This window comes from Lissotriton vulgaris, chromosome 8, assembly GCF_964263255.1.
Source record: "Lissotriton vulgaris chromosome 8, aLisVul1.2, whole genome shotgun sequence".
Taxonomy (NCBI): Eukaryota; Metazoa; Chordata; class Amphibia; order Caudata; family Salamandridae; genus Lissotriton; species Lissotriton vulgaris.
This window is the reverse complement of record NC_141696.1, coordinates 35850301-35870484: the sequence shown is the minus strand read 5'-3', so window position 1 is coordinate 35870484 and position 20184 is coordinate 35850301.

Sequence of the window (20184 nt, the reverse complement as noted above, 5' to 3'; positions counted from 1 at the left end):
CTATCGAAAGGAAGTATACACAAACCAGTAGGAAGATTAATAGACAAACACCTACAACCTCTGGTGATCAAAACACCAACAAATGTTCGGGACACAACTGATTTCCTTCAAAGGATCAATGACATACAGACTACACCCAATGAAGAACTTTGGCTTTGCACAGTGGATGTAAAAGCGCTGTATACTTCTATCCCCCACAACATGGGAATTGAAGCTATTGAGGCAGCTCTCCTAAAATCGGATATTGAACCTCAATTACAATGGTTTTTGATGGAACTGTTAGCATTCACCTTGTATCAGAGCTATTTCATTTGGAAAGACTCATGCTACCTACAACTCAGTGGGACTTCAATGGGCAACTGTGCTGCCCCAGTGTATGCAAATCTTTTCATGCACCATTTTGAGCAACACAAAATACTGAACCGACAAAACTGGATTGAACATGGAAGAGCATTTTTAAGGTACATAGACAGCATATTCATCGCATGGGCTGGACCAGAGACCAAATTATTGACGTTCCTGAAATCATTGAATGAGATCAATGATCGTATTCAATTCACGTGGACATATGATCAACATTGTATCAACTATTTGGATGTACAAATTAAATTAGAGAATAGCAAATTTATGACAACTTTACATCAGAAGTAGACTGACCGCAATAGCACTTTGCACTATACAAGTGTCCACAAACCGAGTTTGAAAAATAATCTACCCCTATCTCAACTGATGAGATTAAAAAGGATTATATCGGATCCCACAGATTGCATGAAACACACAGAGACAATGTGTAACAGATTTAGCTATCGAGGATATCCAGAACATGTACTTGTGAAAGCCAAACCCAAGGTTGCAAGCTTTAAAAGGGAAGGATTGATCTCATCTAAAGAAAAAATTGACAACAAAAGAATGACAGTGGTTTCCAAATATTCTACACTGAGTAAAAAGTATATGAACATAATTTTAAAGCATTGGCAACTATTGAGTAGGGAATCAGATTTTAAGGGTTTGTTTGAACAACCGCCAATCTTTGCATATACCCGAGGTCCGAACCTCAAGGAATTGTTAAAAAAACCACAGAACATCAGATCTGCAAACGAGAAATCTTAAGGCACGCAACCGTGCTATAATTGCAGCAACTGCAATAATGTCATGAAAGGGAACATTCTACATCATCCCACGAAAGGAACTACCATCAAACTAAAAGTGAATGCCACATGCAATACTTCAAATGTTATCTATTTACTCAAGTGCCCATGTGGCACATGCTATGTGAGCCATACAGAACGGAAAATAAAAACAAGAGTTCTTGAACACAAGAGTAACATCAGGACTTCGAATATGAAATCCACAGTAGCAGCGCACTTTGTTGAAAAGAGATACAATGTAGCTCAGTTGCAATTTATGGTGTTGGAAAATGTGGTAAATACTGAAGGAGTAAGCATGAAGAACAAATTGTTACAAAGAGAGAACTTTTGGATTTGTTATTTATGCACGATGCAGCCCACTGGCTTGAACGACAGGATGGAATTTTTATGTTACCTGTGAACATTGTAGAACGTATAATTTTGACTCATTATTATCAACCATGATGGTATACCGCACACATATTTACTAATATCCTCACGTTAGATTTTTTGCAGCATACAACAGCCAACACTCTGATAGTTTTCTAGTCCTTAGATAGTTTTTTTATACATCACACATATGATTACTAGGAGTTTGTATATAGTTTACAATCAGCGTTACATGGATTTCGTACATTTACCCACTACAAGATGGCCCTCAGTTTGACCCGTAGCGAGTCTCTCTTTTATGTCTAATATTCCACTGTTGAACGCAGATTTCTAGATTTATTTAACAAAGCTACACACAACCTTGCGGTAACCACATCGAGTGATGATGCAGGTTGACTGATACTACTCTGAGTAAGTACATTTTCCCAATGTTGACCCTTGGGGCATTTACGAGATAATCTATAGTTAGCCGAAACTGGACTTTACATCACGAATGTTGAGATTGTTTTTTACGCATATCCAAATGACATTCAAACCGCACAGCAATGCCTAACAGCTATAAACATTGTGCGACTTCCATTTAATCACATTTGTTTCCGAGTGTAAACTGTTAACGGAAAGTACACACATTAAGATGACTCGAACGCGTTACTAGATTATAACACAACATTCACACTTAATGGTGGGGAGGATGTCTATATACCAGTAAACATGCATAACCACTGCTTTTCTACACAAGAACATCGTTTGATAGAGTATGTTTTGAAAGAACCACTGCTTCAACAATGCCAATTTTGCCATAAGATGCAGTATCACTTATTATTATTATTTTTATTCATTATTACTGTCAATGATTTGTCTAAATGATGTAATGTTGATACATGTTGATTGAAATAGACTACAGAGGACTGACCACCATAATCAAACCAATTAATTTTTGTTACAGAGATTTTCCCTGATGAAGTGCTTTGAAAGGCACGAAATGCATAGGGATCTATGTTGAAATGCTTTGGGAAACTCAGATTGATAAGATGAAGAATTGAATCGTATTGTACAAATGATTGATATTTTGGACATCAAAAACTAAATGAAGTAAAGAACTTAATGAATTAACAATCGCATTGGTGTACTTTCTATATATACCCTACTAAGGGTCCATTTACGCTGTGCAACGGAGGACAAACCCTAATAGGATTTGCTCTATAGATGATTTTGAAACTCTTGATTGAACAGAAAGCGAAGCCCCACTGCACGCGCCAAAGGGACAATTCAAGATTACTATGCGGTGCGTGTCTTACCCATTTGTTGATGTCATTGTCTGTCTCAAGACACAGCACGCCAGGATGAACTTTGACAACATAACGAGGTGAGCCTAGGCCGAGTGGCTGGGCCTTTTCAGCTCCCGCCAGTGGCGAATTTCATCTGTTCCCCGTTAGGGGTGGTCCCCAAAAAGGACCCGGGGGAGTTTAGGCTGATCCATAATCTGTCTGCTCCAAGGGGTTGCTCAGTAAACAATGCTATTGACCCAGAAGTCTGTTCGGTGCGGTACGCATCGTTCGATGATGCCGTCACCATGTTAAATCGCCTGGGCCCCAGGGCGCTGATGGCGAAATCGGATATCGTATCAGCGTTCCGGTTGCTCCCGGTACACCCAGAGGATCAGCGTCTGCTAGGTTTTGCGTTCCAAGGACGCAATTACATGGACAAATGCATGCAGATGGGTTGCTCCATTTCTTGTGCCTATTTCGAAAAATTCAGCTGTTTTCTAGAGTGGGCATTCACCGAGGCCACGGGGCATAGGCATGTTATGCATTACCTAGATGACTTTCTGTTCTTGGGAGCAGCCGGCGACACGAAATGTGCGCAGGCGCTACAGGATTTTTGCACCCTCATGAGGGAGTTTGGAGTGCCATTGGCACCAGGTAAGACGGTTGGACCATCTACTTCACTTGAGTTTCTGGGAATTGAGCTCGATTCTGTGGAGGGATGTTTCCGTTTGCCAGTGGGAAAGGTATCTAAATTTAGGGCTTCCCTGGAACTTTGCCTTGGTGAGGCGAAAGTGACCCTGTCCAGTTACAGCAAGCAGTGGGTCAGCTTAACTTTGCCTTGAGAGTGATACCAATGGCCCGCCCCTTTTCACGCTTTATTGCACAAGCTATGGTCGGTCTCAAAGAAGGACACCACCGCACGAGACTGTCCGCAGAGGTTCACCAGGACATGCGCATTTGTTTGGCATTCCTGGCGGACTTCAACGGTCGAGTGGTGTGGAACAAGCCGCCAGCGTCCTCGGACGAGCTGGGTTTGTGGACCGACTCGGCGGGGAGCGTGGGATTTGGCGCCATCTTTGGTAATCGATGGTCGGCGTAAACATGGCCGACATGGTGGCACACCAGCAGTCTCACAGGTAACATAGGGTTCCTTGAGCTATTCCCTATTTTTGTTGCTCTAATGGCATGGCCGAACGAGTTCCGAGACCGCTCGGTGGTATTTTGGTCTGATAATATGACTGTTGTGGAATGCATTAACCAACAGGCAGCACGCTGCAAATGGATCTTGAGATTGTTGAAGGAAATTGTGCTTCTTTGCATGAGACTGAATGTACAGTTCAGGGTGAAACATGTGCCGGGTGTACTGAATCATGCGGCTGATGCACTCTCTCGTTCATATATGCAGGCGTTCAGGGTTTATCTACCTACAGCGGACCTAGTGGCAGCACCATTCCCCAAAGCACTCTGGCTAATCGGTGCTCCGGATTACAAGACCTCGTGGCAGCAAGCTTAGCCCCCAGGACGAGGAAAGCATACGAAGGAGCGTTTTGTTCCTATTGTGCATTTTTGGGTCCGACTGGGAGTCAGAACTGGGGTCAGGAGGATTCCTTCCTTGGGTTCCTGGTAGCACTGCACAGAGAAGGCCGATCAGCGGCTACGGCCAATAGACACATGGCGGCCATCTCATTCATGGCGCAGGTGCATGGAATCAAAGACCCAACAGGTTCCTTTTTGGCGAAAAAAGCCGTTCGCGGCTGGCAGCGCCTTGAGGGTCGCAAGCAAGACGAGAGGCGCCCGATTGGCTTAGAAAGGTTGTCCCTGCTCATGGCAAAACTAGGCACGACATGCTCCTCCCAATTCGAAGCAGTGCTGTTCCTGGCAGCTTTCGCATTAGCGTTCCATGGGGCTATGCGGGTGAGCGAACTGGTCGCAAGGAATAAGAAAGATGTGGAGGGTGGCTTGTGCAGGGATCACATCCTAATTAGGGGTGATTCGATGATAGTCACGATAGCGAAGTCCAAAACTGACCAGGGAGCGGTGGGAAACAGTGTTGTTGTCCAGCGCATGCGAGGGTCCCCCACGTGCCCGATAATGTGTATAGAGGAATACTTGGCACTGAGGGCGGATACATGGGGGGGGAGTTTGCTGAGGCACATCGATGCCACCCCACTGATGTGGTTTCAGTTCCAGAGGGTGCTAGCACTGACAATCGCTGCGGCGGGCATGGACCCGTGCGATTTCGGGACCCACTCCTTTAGGATAGGGGCTGCTACTGAGGCTACAGCCAGGGGTCGGAGTGCAGAAGAAGTGAAACAGTTAGGACGGTGGTCCTCGAATTGTTTTAAAAGGTATGTGCGATTGCACATGTTGTGAAGTCAAGTTACTTGCACTCACGCTTCTTGTCTTCTGTTTGATTTACAGTTTCGCGAGCATGTCATGCGGGGCGGAATTTGCAGTCGACCCAGTACCAGGGGACCAGCGGTCATGGATCACCGGCTGAGGAGAAAGTGGTATGGGTCGTGGGCCACTCATACGTGAGGCGGGCCGGGGACGTATTCAAAGCAGGTGACGCGACTCGCGCAGCTGGGGAATATGGGTACAGAGTGGCCTTCCATGGAAGGGGCGGGCTCTGCATTGACCAATTCGAATCGTTAGTTGAGGGTCTTTTAGGGCTGCAGAGGTCACCGCCATCTATAGTCGTAGTACACCTGGGGGCAATGACTTGGTGACACTGGGTAGACGAGTATTACTCGAGCGAGTCTTGTCCACCGTTATCTGGTTGGCAAAAAGAATCCCGGGGTGCACAATTGCCTGGTCCCACATGATTCCCAGAAAGGTGTGGCGGGGGGGCCTTTAAGTGTCAGCTCTGAACCATTCGGTGAAGAAGGTTAACAACAAAATTGGTAGATTGTTTCGCTCGGCGCAGTTGCATAGCATTCCTCATGGGTGTATTCGGGGTGATCACATGTATCTGAATGATGGGGTTCACCTGTCCCGGGAGGGGAATGTCTTACTCATAGGAGACTTCGTAGCATGGCTAAGGGGTTTGAGGAAGCATGACCTTTAGGAGGAGTTTATGGGGGGGGCAGCTAGACGGTCAACTATCCGGCCTGTGGCGGTAAGGTCATGATCGGTGAGCAGTAATTTCAAGGTCCCTAGAGGGGGGGTGCCACCCACTATGGATGGGAGCACCCGGGGGGAGGCGGCCATTGGCCCCTCCCACTGGGAGGCGGCACCCACTAAGGATGGGTCGCCTAAGGAGGAGGCGGCTATATGCCCCTCCTACGAATTTCCTGGGGCCCGGATATCCGCGGCGGCGGATGTGATAGAGAGTGTGGGGGTGGGGGGGGGAGTCCACGCTGTCCTTCCAACAGATACCTCACACTGGTGCTCGGACGACCGTTAAGATGGCGTCGAGCGGAAAGAGGGGCCCCCAACAAGACAAGGGAAATTACAGTTGGCAATGAGGGTACAGTCCTCTGCGCGGCCGCCACTCACACCGTGAGGGCGAGAGTTTTTGGTAGTAGGGATCTGACACCGGTTAAGACCTTGCCGTTTGCCCTTAATGCTAGGATGTACAATTTTAATTTAGAAAGTATGCATTTGCAGGATGTTAGACTCGGCTAGGAAACCTTTGTATTAGAGATTTGTTAAGGTTAGCCAAGTAACATGTCTTCATCGAAATGTAATAAATGAAAATTGTACATGATTATGAAACTTTTTATTTAATGTTTTAATTTTGTTTCATATTTTAATAAATACGGCCGGGAGGGTGACTTCCTCTCGCCTTCCAAAAGTTCAGAACTGCGTCCGTCTTCCCATCCTTGGGGATTGTGTTGGGAGGGGGTGACGGGCATCCCGGCCATATGGAAAGGGGCGACCACTCGGTCCCCCCGAACGTATGGTCGGGTGCCACGATCCTCCCGGGAAACTATTTTGGGCGGGAGGCGTGTCTCAAGTGGTATGCCCGAAGCGGCGTGGCCGGGGCGCGCCTTTTCCCGCCCAAGAGGGGTTGCCCTAGACACCTACACTGATGGCCACGCCCAGTAGGCGTACCTGGGGTGGGTACACGCCCTCCCCAAGAAGAATAAAGAGAGCGGGAATCCGAAGAAGCGTCCTCTTGTTCCTGTGCTTGGAAGGCTGCACCCACTGGTTGCTCGTGAGCCCTCGACGGAACAAGGAGCCATTTTTGACCCACCCACCAGCCCCTTATGGCAATGTTGGTTTTGCAATAAAGTTTTGCTCTGATAACATCTTTTTTCCCTCCGTATCAGGAGAACGAATGTCTAGATTGATGATGTGACTTTTGTCTGACTGTTTTTTCTTTTAGGAGTAAACAGTTGATACAATTAGTTAGGCTGTATTTTCTTCCTTAGTAGGTGAACAAATGTCGTATTTATTTTTTGGTCGGGCGGTAAGGTCATGATCAGTGAGCAGTAATTTCAAGGTCCCTAGAGGGGGGGCGCCACCCACTATGGATGGGAGCGCCCGGGGGGAGGCGGCCATTGGCCCCTCCCACTGGGAGGCGGCACCCACTAAGGATGGGTTGCCTAAGGAGGAGGCGGCTATATGCCCCTCCTACGAATTTCCCGGGGCCCGGATATCCGCGACGGCGGATGTGATAGAGAGTGTGGGGGTGGGTGGGGAGTCCACGCTGTCCTTCCTACAGATACCTCACACGGGTGCTCGGACGACCTTTAAGATGGCGTCGAGCAGAAAGAGGGGCCCCCAACAAGACAAGGGAAATTACAGTTGGCAATGAGGGTACAGTCCTCTGCGCGGCCGCCACTCACACCGTGAGGGCGAGAGTTTTTGGTAGTAGGGATCTGACACCGGTTAAGACCTTGCCGTTGGCCCTTAATGCTAGGATGTACAATTTTAATTTAGAAAGTATGCATTTGCAGGATGTTAGACTCGGCTAGGAAACCTTTGTATTAGAGATTTGTTAAGGTTAGCCAAGTAACATGTCTTCATCGAAATGTAATAAATGAAAATTGTACATGATTATGAAACTTTTTATTTAATGTTTTAATTTTGTTTCATATTTTAATAAATACGGCCGGGAGGGTGACTCCCTCCCGCCTTCCAAAAGTTCAGAACTGCGTCCGTCTTCCCATCCTTGGGGATTGTGTTGGGAGGGGGTGACGGGCATCCCGGCCATATGGAGCTTAGATCGGGACAATAACAAAAAACAGATTGAACATGAAAGGAAGAAGAGGAATTGGTATATTGACAATATAGTAATTATATTAAGCCAAATAATGTGTTTGAAATTAGATGTATATGTCTGCTTTTAGAATGCAATTTTCAACAACTCACATAGTCAGGCAGGCACTTACACACCCATTTGCACTCCAATAAAAACACTTATGTACCCACCACTCAGATAGTCAGACAGTGACTGCTACACTCAGTCACACACCCATAAAGCCATTCACATACCCATTTACTCACGTATACATACACTTACCTGATTATTTACACACCGATACAGGTACTGGCATACACACTCATACACCTATAGAGGCATTAATGTACCCAGCACTCATAAAGTCAGTTACTCATGCATGTACACACCTTTAGACCAAGTTATACACCCAGTCACCCACTCATACAGATTCTTACATATTTAATTAGAAAACCATACAACCAATCGCACACCCAGTGAGAACGTGAGTGAGGCTTCTACATATACATTCAAATACCCACACAGCATGTTTGTACCCAGTAGTAACTAAGCTAGTTGCACACATAGTTATATACTCCAATGATAACTCAGCCAGTAAGCAATTTATACAGACACTTACATACACATTTGCAGACCCATGGAGTTACTAAGAGATCCAGTCATAAGCTGACATAATTACTTACATATGCAGTGACACACTCACAGAGGGACTGATACACATATGTAGATATGTACTCAAGTGCTGACACTCCTGGTCACCCATACAGACAAGTAGCCCTTTAAACATGTCCTGTGACTGCTACTCCTGAGCCTGTGTGTGTATTTAGTTGTATTGCCATGTTAACTTGCCATTTAAATCTCCTTGCCAAGCCATAAACTCTTCTTCAAATACATATTTGTCACCACTAAGGTAGGCTAAAGGTAGGCCATAGGGCAGGGTGCTAATTGCTTAAATCATTGACATGTTTCAGTGAGCTACAGACCAATGCATCCTTTTAAACATCCAGTCTTCCATTCAAACTGTGACTCATATAAGTATGCATGAAAGGAGTCTGTGTGAAAGCATAGAGTCACTAACGCACCCAGTGAGAGACAGAGGCAGTTATATATTCAATCACATGCCCACATAGCACTTATGTATCTTGCAGTAACAGAGCCAGTTGCACAGTTATATAACCCAACACTCACTAAGACAGCCAGTAATCAATCCATACAGCCACGTACATACATATTTACAGACCCATAGAGTTACTAGGAGAGCCAGTCATATAGCGACATAGTTGCTTGCACATCCAGTGACACACCCACAGAGGATCTGATGAAGACACTCAAATATGTATTCCAGTACTGACACTCCTTGTCACCTATCCAGACAAGTAGCTTTTTAAACAAGTATTAGGACTGCTACTGCAGAGCCTGTGTGTGCAGTTTTACTGCCAGGCCGACTTGACATATATTTCCCCTTGGCAATGTTTAAACTCTAGTTCTTTACACATAAGTCTCCCATAATGGGCTCCCCAGGAAACTCAATGGGCAAGGTGCTGTGTATTTAAAAGGTAAGACATACTTTTACCCATACATCCAGTTATATAGCTAGTCACCCACCTATACAGCCACAAACATATCTATTTAGAAAACCATACCGCCACTGTCACATCCAGTCAGACAATGATAGAATCACGTACACAACCACTCATAGGGGGGGCAGATTTATGACGACTGGCGCATCCCTGCGAATAAGCAGAGATGCAGCAGATGAGATGCGTCATGCAAGTTTACCCTTGCGCCACCACAGATGCGCTGCATTTACAATGAGGCGCATCATGCCGCAAGGATAAACAGATGCGTGACGCATCTCCCGTCGGAAGGGTGGCGCATTGCTGGAGTCTTGTTGCAAGCACAACGCAATTCCAGCAATGCTCGTGGCCTGCCCATACACAACGTGGTGCATCAAGCCTTATGCCTGTTTCAAGCAGGCGCAAGGTTTTGACGCAGCAGTGTCGGAAAAGTGACTGAGTGAAATCTTGTAAATTTCACTCAGGCACTTTTTGGAGGTGTTCCTGCGCGGGAACGCCCACCCTGCACGGGAACGCCCACATGAAACCTGTCACGGGTTTCAAGTGGCGCAGGGCTTTACAACGTGATGCATCTCCCTAGATGCATCACGTAAATCCGTTGCAGCATGGCGGTAGCTTTACGCCGCCGCTGCATCACAGAAGTGACGCAACAGTGGCACAAAAGTGGTGCACGGGGCTTGTAAATCTGCCCCACAATACTTAGGCATCCAATACTAATGAAGCAACTTGCACACACGGTTACACAATCAAAAATTGACTAACACAGCCAGTTAATAATCCATACTGACTAAGACAGCCGGTTAATAACCCATACAGCCACTTATATGCCCGTTTAGACACCCATACAATCACTAACAAACCCAATCACATACTAAGACACCCAGTTCACCTTAGGAATCTGAGCAGTTTGCCAATTGGTAAAGTGTATGTGCTTCTCATCTAAACATGGTTTCATTCATTTACGTGCAATTTGTATATTTAATTGATCTCTTAGACCCTATTAGAGTGCACTATCTATGCTTAGGGCCTTAAATTAAATGCTAGTAGTGGGTGTGCAGCACTAATTGAATCATCCATACAAGTAGCCCTTTAAACCGGACTAAGGCCTGCCACTGCTAAACCTGTGTATGTACTTTACGTCCCTATCGACTTGGCAATTATTTCCCCTTGCCAATGTTTAAACTGTCCTTTTTTACATATAAGTCCCCCCTAAGGTACGCCTTAGCTAGCTCATTGGGCAGGGTGCTCTGTAGTTGAAAGGTAAGACATGTTCTTTTAAGAATCAATTATGCACACACACACTTACAGATCCATACATCCAGTTACACAGCCAGAAAACCACCTACATAGCTATTTAGAGAATTATACATCCACAGTCACATCCACTCAATTATGGAATCACTTACACATACACTCACATACTCACACAGTACATATGTACCCAGACTAATAGAGCCACTTGTATACATATTTACACATAGGGTGACCAGATCTTGTGAACCAAAACCCGGGATATTTTGCAAAAATAGAAGGACTACCAATTTACATCAACTGAGTGGCACAGTATGACAACTCTCATCAGCATAGGAACACAGAAGATGCACTATGGAAATTAATAAAATGTCATTTCTAAAACCACTATTATACCTGTTAATTAAATTACTTACTTCTAACAGCTGCTAAAAAGCACAGCTTTGGAACACCCAAAAAAGTGTCTATGTTTTCAGTCGACACCCTCTAAAAACCGGATCATGAGCCAAAATTGCCGAAATCTGAAGGGACAGCTGGCAAAAAGCTGGGATTAGCACAGCAAGGCCATGACGCCTAGACATCCTAGTTACAAACCCACTAACACAATCGGTTACCAATCCATACAGTCACTTCCATACCTATTTGAACATCCATAAGTCACTAAGATACCCATTCTCATACTGAGACACCTACTTCGCCTCTGGAATTGTTATGTTTCATATAGGTACCCCAATATAGGTCCAACTGACCCTTCAACTATATTTCCCCCTACCATTACACTACAAAGGGGTTCTTGGGACTGTCCTTTTACCTAGTTACGGTATTGCACTGCTTGTAGGACTAGCTTCATTCATTATGTATGAGGAATCTTGGAAAGTCAGCAAGACTACCATATCCTGCATAATAACTATGTATAAGGGTCATTCCTTCTGTCATCCTAAGTCCGCCATGACACAGCAAGGTAGAACCCCTGAGGGTACCACTTTGGGTACATATACGCCATATCTTTGCTGAGTAAGGGAAAGGAAAAAAAGGACTTCCATGTTGACACACTGACACAAGACGCTGAGGTTCCTAAATGCAGACACTCCAGCTCGCAGTGGTCTGACATCCCTCGCGGGGTGTCCATCTCGAGACTAAGACGGGGTCCCACAGTCTCTCACTTCAGGTAATGGGGTTAACTTTACCCTAGAGAAATTCATATCTTTACACCTGCAAACATGCTAGGTGCACTTAGTTACATCGAGTTAGATTCAATTTTTGTCATGTATTTTTATACATACCTGTATTCATCGTTTTAGCACTATATTAGAAATCGATCATCCTTTTACTCTGTTGGTGCTTAGAATCTTTTATATCTGTCTCTGTCTAATGATTTTTTCTGAACATCTATTTTACACTAGAATGACGCTGTTTCAATATATGCTTATTCAAAAACGTCCCCACCTTTTAATCTGTGTAACTCTCTGAGACAAAGTGAGCACGAGTGACTGAGCGAAAAGTACTGTACTGTTTCCACGATACCTGACAGGACAGAGTTGTCATGTTCGATAGTTTTCACAAACTATTCTCTCCTTGGTAAGATGGGCTTCTATTGGTATTGTGAGCTAGCTAGTATACAGGCTAACATACCCGGTAGGGGTGTCTAGAATCAGTCTTGTCATCAATCCTACAGTGTATGTTATCTAAATGCGCAAATCCTATATAGGTTTGTAGGAACTCTACGACAGAATGTGAGCAGTTTACCACTGCTTGATAGGCCAAATAGTGGTAAAGTATGTGAGCTTCTCCCCTAAACATGGCTTGATTGGCTTAACCACAATTAGTATATTTCATTTATCTTTTTGCACAGGGTCTGTAAATTAAATGCTAGTAGTGGTCCTGCAGCACTAACGTTTATAGATAACTGGGAAGAAGCAACTGGCTTCAGTCTGTGAACAATATCAAGGTTCAACAGGGGGTAAAAAAAAATAAGTAAGGTGATTCTTTACTGTATCGAGCTATGCAGCCACAGATGACATCTTTGGAGCCATGGGCATCTGGAATTTGCTACAGTGATTTATTATCTCAGATAACTTATTGGAGATATCTGGAACAGTAAAGTAAGCTAGTGACAAGGATTCCCTTAAAGCTAGTGCAGATAACAATTGTTCTTCTGCTGGGCCTACCTCCCGCATTATGCCATAGTACTTGCATTGATGGATATTTTTGATGTACTTCCACATGGGACTAGTCTCATGGGAATACTTCTTCCCAGTTTTTCTCAACAATTGCTTGCTGCAGGCATTGCACTTGACAAAACTGGTACTAACCTTTTTTATCTCCTGAAGGAAAACTGAAATGTTTTCAAACTTTACTTGGAGGTGGCATCTCATCCTGCTCATGCAGTACAGGGTCAGGTTGTCCTTGCTGGTCTAAAGACATACCTGCATCTATCTGAAGCACAAAAGTGTATTTGTAAGTAGTTGAATAAGTTATGTTGTGTTTAGTTGTTAATTGTTTTGTTTAGATTGTCTAATAATGTTACCATCTCAGATAACTTGTTACAATGTTTGTAGTGTGGTTTTTTGAACATTTGAAAGTTCCCCCAAGACTACTACATATTTTAAATGTGCAGGGAAAGTGACGCATCTATACAGATGTTTCACTTTCTTGTAAATCTGCCCCTAAGTTTATAACTTTTGGTATTCACAAAAGGCATTTACAAGTAGTATCTTTACATCCAAACTTGGCAAGGACACAATTCTATCTTTAAGTTCTCCTGGTGTCTTTAATTTGTTACCTTTAATGTTAGAGTTTGCAACTCTCAAATAGTCATGTAAGTCTAACGAAGGGTTAGAAACTAAGTTAGTGCTCCTAAATTTTGCAACATACACTTGAGCTCACTTTGACGATGATAACAGTACCCATTGGTCCCACACTGGCATACTATCAAGTTTGTAAAATGTGGAGATTAGGTGAACTAGAATGCAGCACTGCAAGTAAATGACTGTTGTCCTAGTGTAGCTGATCAGTTTTGGGTGTATTCCTGTATTTGTAAATAGTTAAATAAGGTATCTTACTTTTATGTGTTAATTGTTTGGTTCAAATTGTAGTGTAATATGTTAGAAATGTGAAATTATAACAATGTACATTACTAATTAAGCTTATAGGCCACAAACACACCCATCCAGGCACTCATACATGATCTCACACATTTATAGAATCCTTCACACAGGTACTGACACTCCCACAAAAACACTCACACATCCACTCAAAGCCCCATACAGTCAGACACACATCCATTTACACATTCAAACACCTAGGAGATGTGTCACTTTGTAAAACCCTGCGTAACATTACACCTGCGTCAGGTATAATGTATGGAGGGTAGGCGGTCCCACACAGGAAAGCCTTGTAAAAGTATTGCAGTGAAATCTACAAGATTTCACTGCGTGACTTTTAGGACGCCACTGCCAAACCTTTTGCCGGTTTGCAGCAGGCAAAGGAGTGACGCAGTGTATTGGAAATAGGCCGCAGCACGCATTGCTGGAGTTACATCGTGCTTGCGACAAGACTCTAGCACGGCGTGACTTTTCCGTCAACAGATGCATTAGAGTTTCTGACTTATCCATCAATCCTTGCACCATGGCGCATCCATTGTGATGCAAGAGTTTTGCATGGTGGTGCAGGGAAAGTGACGCATCTATACAGATGTTTCACTTTCTTGTAAATCTGCCCTTAAGTTTATAACTTTCGGTATTCACAAAAGGCATTAACAAGTAGTATCTTTACATCCTCACTTGGGCAGAAACTCTGCCCTGAGTGCTGAGATTTCACTCCGAGTGGAGTCTCTGCACTTGGGCAGAGATTCCGCCCCTTTGTAGTAAACATACTACTCATGAATGGCTTCGGTAATACCGAAGGTAGTAAGCTAAAGGGTTCATTTATAAGCACCGTGCGCCGCCGGAACCTTACTTTTTGTGACATTCTAGTGGTGCACTTGGTTTAACCATATCTACAAGGTCACGTAAAGCCACCCTGCATGGATGTTCATGGCCTTGTAGATATGAAATGAGGTAAGGCAGCGCAAGTCATAGTGATGCCGCACACTACGATGGGGAGGTATGCTATAGGTGTTATGGCTTTTGACACAGTCCCAGATTTACAAGTTGTAAACCTGGGAATGCGTCAACATCCTACACTCCAGCCCTACACTGGGGTGGCATTGTGAGCAAAAAATTGATGGATTTAACCCAGAGCTCTTGACTGGGGGTGCATGTTTTGAATTGTTCTGCATTCCGTCCATCAATTGTGTGTCTTTTGTTTTCTCGCACTAAGTGCGCCAGGTATAGCCAGACATGGGTCCTGGGCTCACTGTGACACTGGAATCAAGTTATCCTAGCTGATGAGGGGTGAAACCCCGAAACCTGTCCTACGATGCTTGTTTCCGGCTCAGGGAGGACCTGTCTTGGCAGTTCAGGCTGGACTGTTCCCATGAGGCACAGGGTCAAGACTGATTTGCATATGGCCAGGTCTAAACTGTGGTGGCATGGTGAGCAAAAGAGGGATGGATTTAACCCAGATCTCTTGACTGGGGGTTGTTGTTTTGATTTGTTCTGCATTCCGTCCATCAATTGTGTGTCTTTAACACCCCCTAGAAGCACACATAGAAAGAGGTAATCGTCTCAATAGATTGCTTTTGTGCAGGAATGTGTATTTTCCTGCACAAACACAATCACCCCTACAATTCAGACACCCTTGCGCCATGGTGCAAAAGGTACCCACGTTGACGCATGGCAGCCAATTGAGTGCCAGCGCAGGGAATGAGGTCAGGAATATGCCGGTGTATTCCTACCCTTTCGTTTGCCGTAGGACAGTGCAGCAGAAATGCTTGCAGCACTGCACTACGCCAAAATATTGGAAATGAGGTCTAAGTTTACCTTTGTCAATACCTAAAAGTAGTAAATGTACTCAAAATTGTAAGTTTCCTTTATGAATCGGGCCTATAGTGTGCATTTTTTTCTGCAATCTTTATGATTGTTTTTTCCCCACTATTCAATAATGATTCTTTCAACAATAGATCATTATGGTGTATGTGTATAGACACGAGAACAGTAAAACAGGGAAAATGCACTCACAGAAGTCATTTTTACAGCGACAAGTGAGAGACAACCCCACTCATACCTTCTCAGGCAACTTATATTGTAAAGACTGCAGCTGATGACATCATCATCTGTCAAAATGCGGACAAAGGCGGAGTGCCTGTGATCATGGACAATGCATTTTATGACCAACAAGTACAGTTACATGTGTCTGACACCAACACATACATGAGATTAGAACATAATTCCGAATGACACTTCAAACCATTTTACAAGAGGCAATAGCTCAGAAAGTCATAACTGAAAAAGCTAGAAGATGTTTGACCCAAGAGAACCCTAGAACACCGAAGTTATACATGCTTCTGAAGGTCCACAAGGACCTACAAAAACCACCCTTTAGACCTATCGAAAGGAAGTATACACAAACCAGTAGGAAGATTAATAGACAAACACCTACAACCTCTGGTGATCAAAACACCAACAAATGTTCGGGACACAACTGATTTCCTTCAAAGGATCAATGACATACAGACTACACCCAATGAAGAACTTTGGCTTTGCACAGTGGATGTAAAAGCGCTGTATACTTCTATCCCCCACAACATGGGAATTGAAGCTATTGAGGCAGCTCTCCTAAAATCGGATATTGAACCTCAATTACAATGGTTTTTGATGGAACTGTTAGCATTCACCTTGTATCAGAGCTATTTCATTTGGAAAGACTCATGCTACCTACAACTCAGTAGGACTTCAATGGGCAACTGTGCTGCCCCAGTGCATGCAAATCTTTTCATGCACCATTTTGAGCAACACAAAATACTGAACCGACAAAACTGGATTGAACATGGAAGAGTATTTTTAAGGTACATAGACGGCATATTCATCGCATGGGCTGGACCAGAGACCAAATTATTGACGTTCCTGAAATCATTGAATGAGATCACTGATCGTATTCAATTCACGTGGACATATGATCAACATTGTATCAACTATTTGGATGTACAAATTAAATTAGAGAATAGCAAATTTATGACAACTTTACATCAGAAGTAGACTGACCGCAATAGCACTTTGCACTATACAAGTGTCCACAAACCGAGTTTGAAAAATAATCTACCCCTATCTCAACTGATGAGATTAAAAAGGATTATATCGGATCCCACAGATTGCATGAAACACACAGAGACAATGTGTAACAGATTTAGCTATCGAGGATATCCAGAACATGTACTTGTGAAAGCCAAACCCAAGGTTGCAAGCTTTAAAAGGGAAGGATTGCTCTCATCTAAAGAAAAAATTGACAACAAAAGAATGACAGTGGTTTCCAAATATTCTACACTGAGTAAAAAGTATATGAACATAATTTTAAAGCATTGGCAACATCATCCCACGAAAGGAACTACCATCAAACTAAAAGTGAATGCCACATGCAATATTTCAAATGTTATCTATTTACTCAAGTGCCCATGTGGCACATGCTATGTGGGCCATACAGAACGGAAAATAAAAACAAGAGTTCTTGAACACAAGAGTAACATCAGGACTTCGAATATGAAATCCACAGTAGCAGCGCACTTTGTTGAAAAGAGATACAATGTAGCTCAGTTGCAATTTATGGTGTTGGAAAATGTGGTAAATACTGAAGGAGTAAGCATGAAGAACAAATTGTTACAAAGAGAGAACTTTTGGATTTGTTATTTATGCACGATGCAGCCCACTGGCTTGAACGACAGGATGGAATTTTTATGTTACCTGTGAACATTGTAGAACGTATAATTTTGACTCATTATTATTAACCATGATGGTATACCGCACACATGTTTACTAATATCCTCACGTTAGATTTTTTGCAGCATACAACAGCCAACACTCTGATAGTTTTCTAGTCCTTAGATAGTTTTTTTATACATTACACATATGATTACTAGGAGTTTGTATATAGTTTACAATCAGCGTTACATGGATTTCGTACATTTACTCACTACAAGATGGCCCCCAGTTTGACCCGTAGCGAGTCTCTCTTTTATGTCTAATATTCCACTGTTGAACGCAGATTTCTAGATTTATTTAACAAAGCTACACACAACCTTGCGGTAACCACATCGAGTGATGATGCAGGTTGACTGATACTACTCTGAGTAAGTACATTTTCCCAATGTTGACCCTTGGGGCATTTACGAGATAATCTATAGTTAGCCGAAACTGGACTTTACATCACGAATGTTGAGATTGTTTTTTACGCATATCCAAATGACATTCAAACCGCACAGCAATGCCTAACAGCTATAAACATTGTGCAACTTCAATTTAATTACATTTGTTTCCGAGTGTAAACTGTTAACGGAAAGTACACACATTAAGATGACTCGAACACGTTACTAGATTATAACACAACATTCACACTTAATGGTGGGGAGGATGTCTATATACCAGTAAACATGCGTAACCACTGCTTTTCTACACAAGAACATCGTTTGATAGAGTATGTTTTGAAAGAACCGCTGCTTCAACAATGCCAATTTTGCCATAAGATGCAGTATCACTTATGATTATTATTTTTATTCATTATTACTGTCAATGATTTGTATTTGTATTTGTATTTGTTTTATTTTTTGTATCGCGCATAGTTCACCCATTAGGTCTCGTAGCGCTGATTTGTCTAAATGATGTAACGTTGATACATGTTGATTGAAATAGACTACAGAGGACTGACCACCATAATCAGACCAATTCATTTTTGTTACAGAGATTTCCCCTGATGTAGTGCTTTGAAAAGCACGTAATGCATAGGGATCTATGTTGAAATGCTTTGGGAAACTCAGATTGATAAGATGAAGAATTGAATCGGATTGTACAAATGATTGATAATTTGGACATCAAAAACTAAATGAAGTAAAGAACTTAATGAATTGACAATCGCATTGGTGTGCTTTCTATATATACCCTACTAAGGGTCCATTTACGCAGTGCAATGGGGGACAAACCCTAATAGGATTTGCTCTTTAGACAAAACAGACAAACTCCAGCCCAAACTACATTTCAACCTACGCAGAACGCCTCGTTCGGAAGATTCCATTCCCACTGAACATGATTCCGCCCCAGACGATCCGACAGCTGGAACAGACATAGACATGAAGCAGACGTTCCACACTATACAACAAAGCCTCTCAAAGATAGACAGCAAAATCAATGCATTATCGTTCCTCATGGATAGGATGTCAGAAAAGCTAGAATAGCATGGCGACAGACTCGACTCAGCGGAGAAGCATATATCTGACATGGAAGACGTTGTCCGAACTGACACAGAGACAAGATTTTGCAAGCACTGCAGGCAAAGGCTGAAGATCTCGAAGCAAGATCCAGACAGAATAACATCCGCATTTTGGGAGTAGCAGAATCGACCAACATCGGCATCATGGAGCAGTATGTAGAGAAGCTACTTGTCACCCTACTAGGCCGGAACACCTTCACTGAAATACTCGTATTAGAATGAGCACCTTCCCTGACGCCCAAATCGGTGCCAGGAGCCGCCCCGGCCTATAATAGCAAGACTTTTGAATTATAGGAATCCTGATGTGGCTTTGCGGAAAGCCAGAGAGTTGGGAACTCTTCGCGATGAGGGTGCTGAAACAACCCTGTTCCCTGACCTCACTATGCTAGTCGAAGAAGAGCTCAGGCTCTTCATCCCAGTAAAAAAGAAACTTTGGGACATGAATCTGGAGTACAGAATGCTTTTTCTGGCCAAGTTAAGGGTCAAACTGGATGGTAACATGCATTTTCTTCCTGATCCGAAAGCTGTTCAGTGCTTCAACATAGACAAAGAGCAGCGTCTGAAATAACATGGTTCTCCGAGTACCTCTGAGACACACAGCGGTCGTGAAGAACAAGAGTGGGGGACATGGCTAGCCAACACCCAATATGGCCGCACTCTCTTAGAGCTCTGATTGCAGCCTAACGTTATATATCCGCTACATTCATCCGTCGAGCCCGCAAAGTGCATGGACTAGACGCCTCTTGTGCCCTGGAGTACTCAGACGCATCAGGAGAAAAAATCTGATAACTTGGACCAAAGTTATTGCCCATTAAAACTTGCTGAGGGGTGACGGGGTCTCCTTTGGTGTGCTGCCTGGCGTGCTACGATGACGCTGCAGAGCTGCGGAGATGGGCCTGTACGCCCACAAAAGGAATTGGATTGCTTTCGGCTCTGACACATTCTCTGCTTATCAGCTGAACTCTGGCTGCCTCCCACCTCTTGCTCCTAGTGGGCTCCATGCGGGGGAGTTCTCCGCGTGGTGCCAA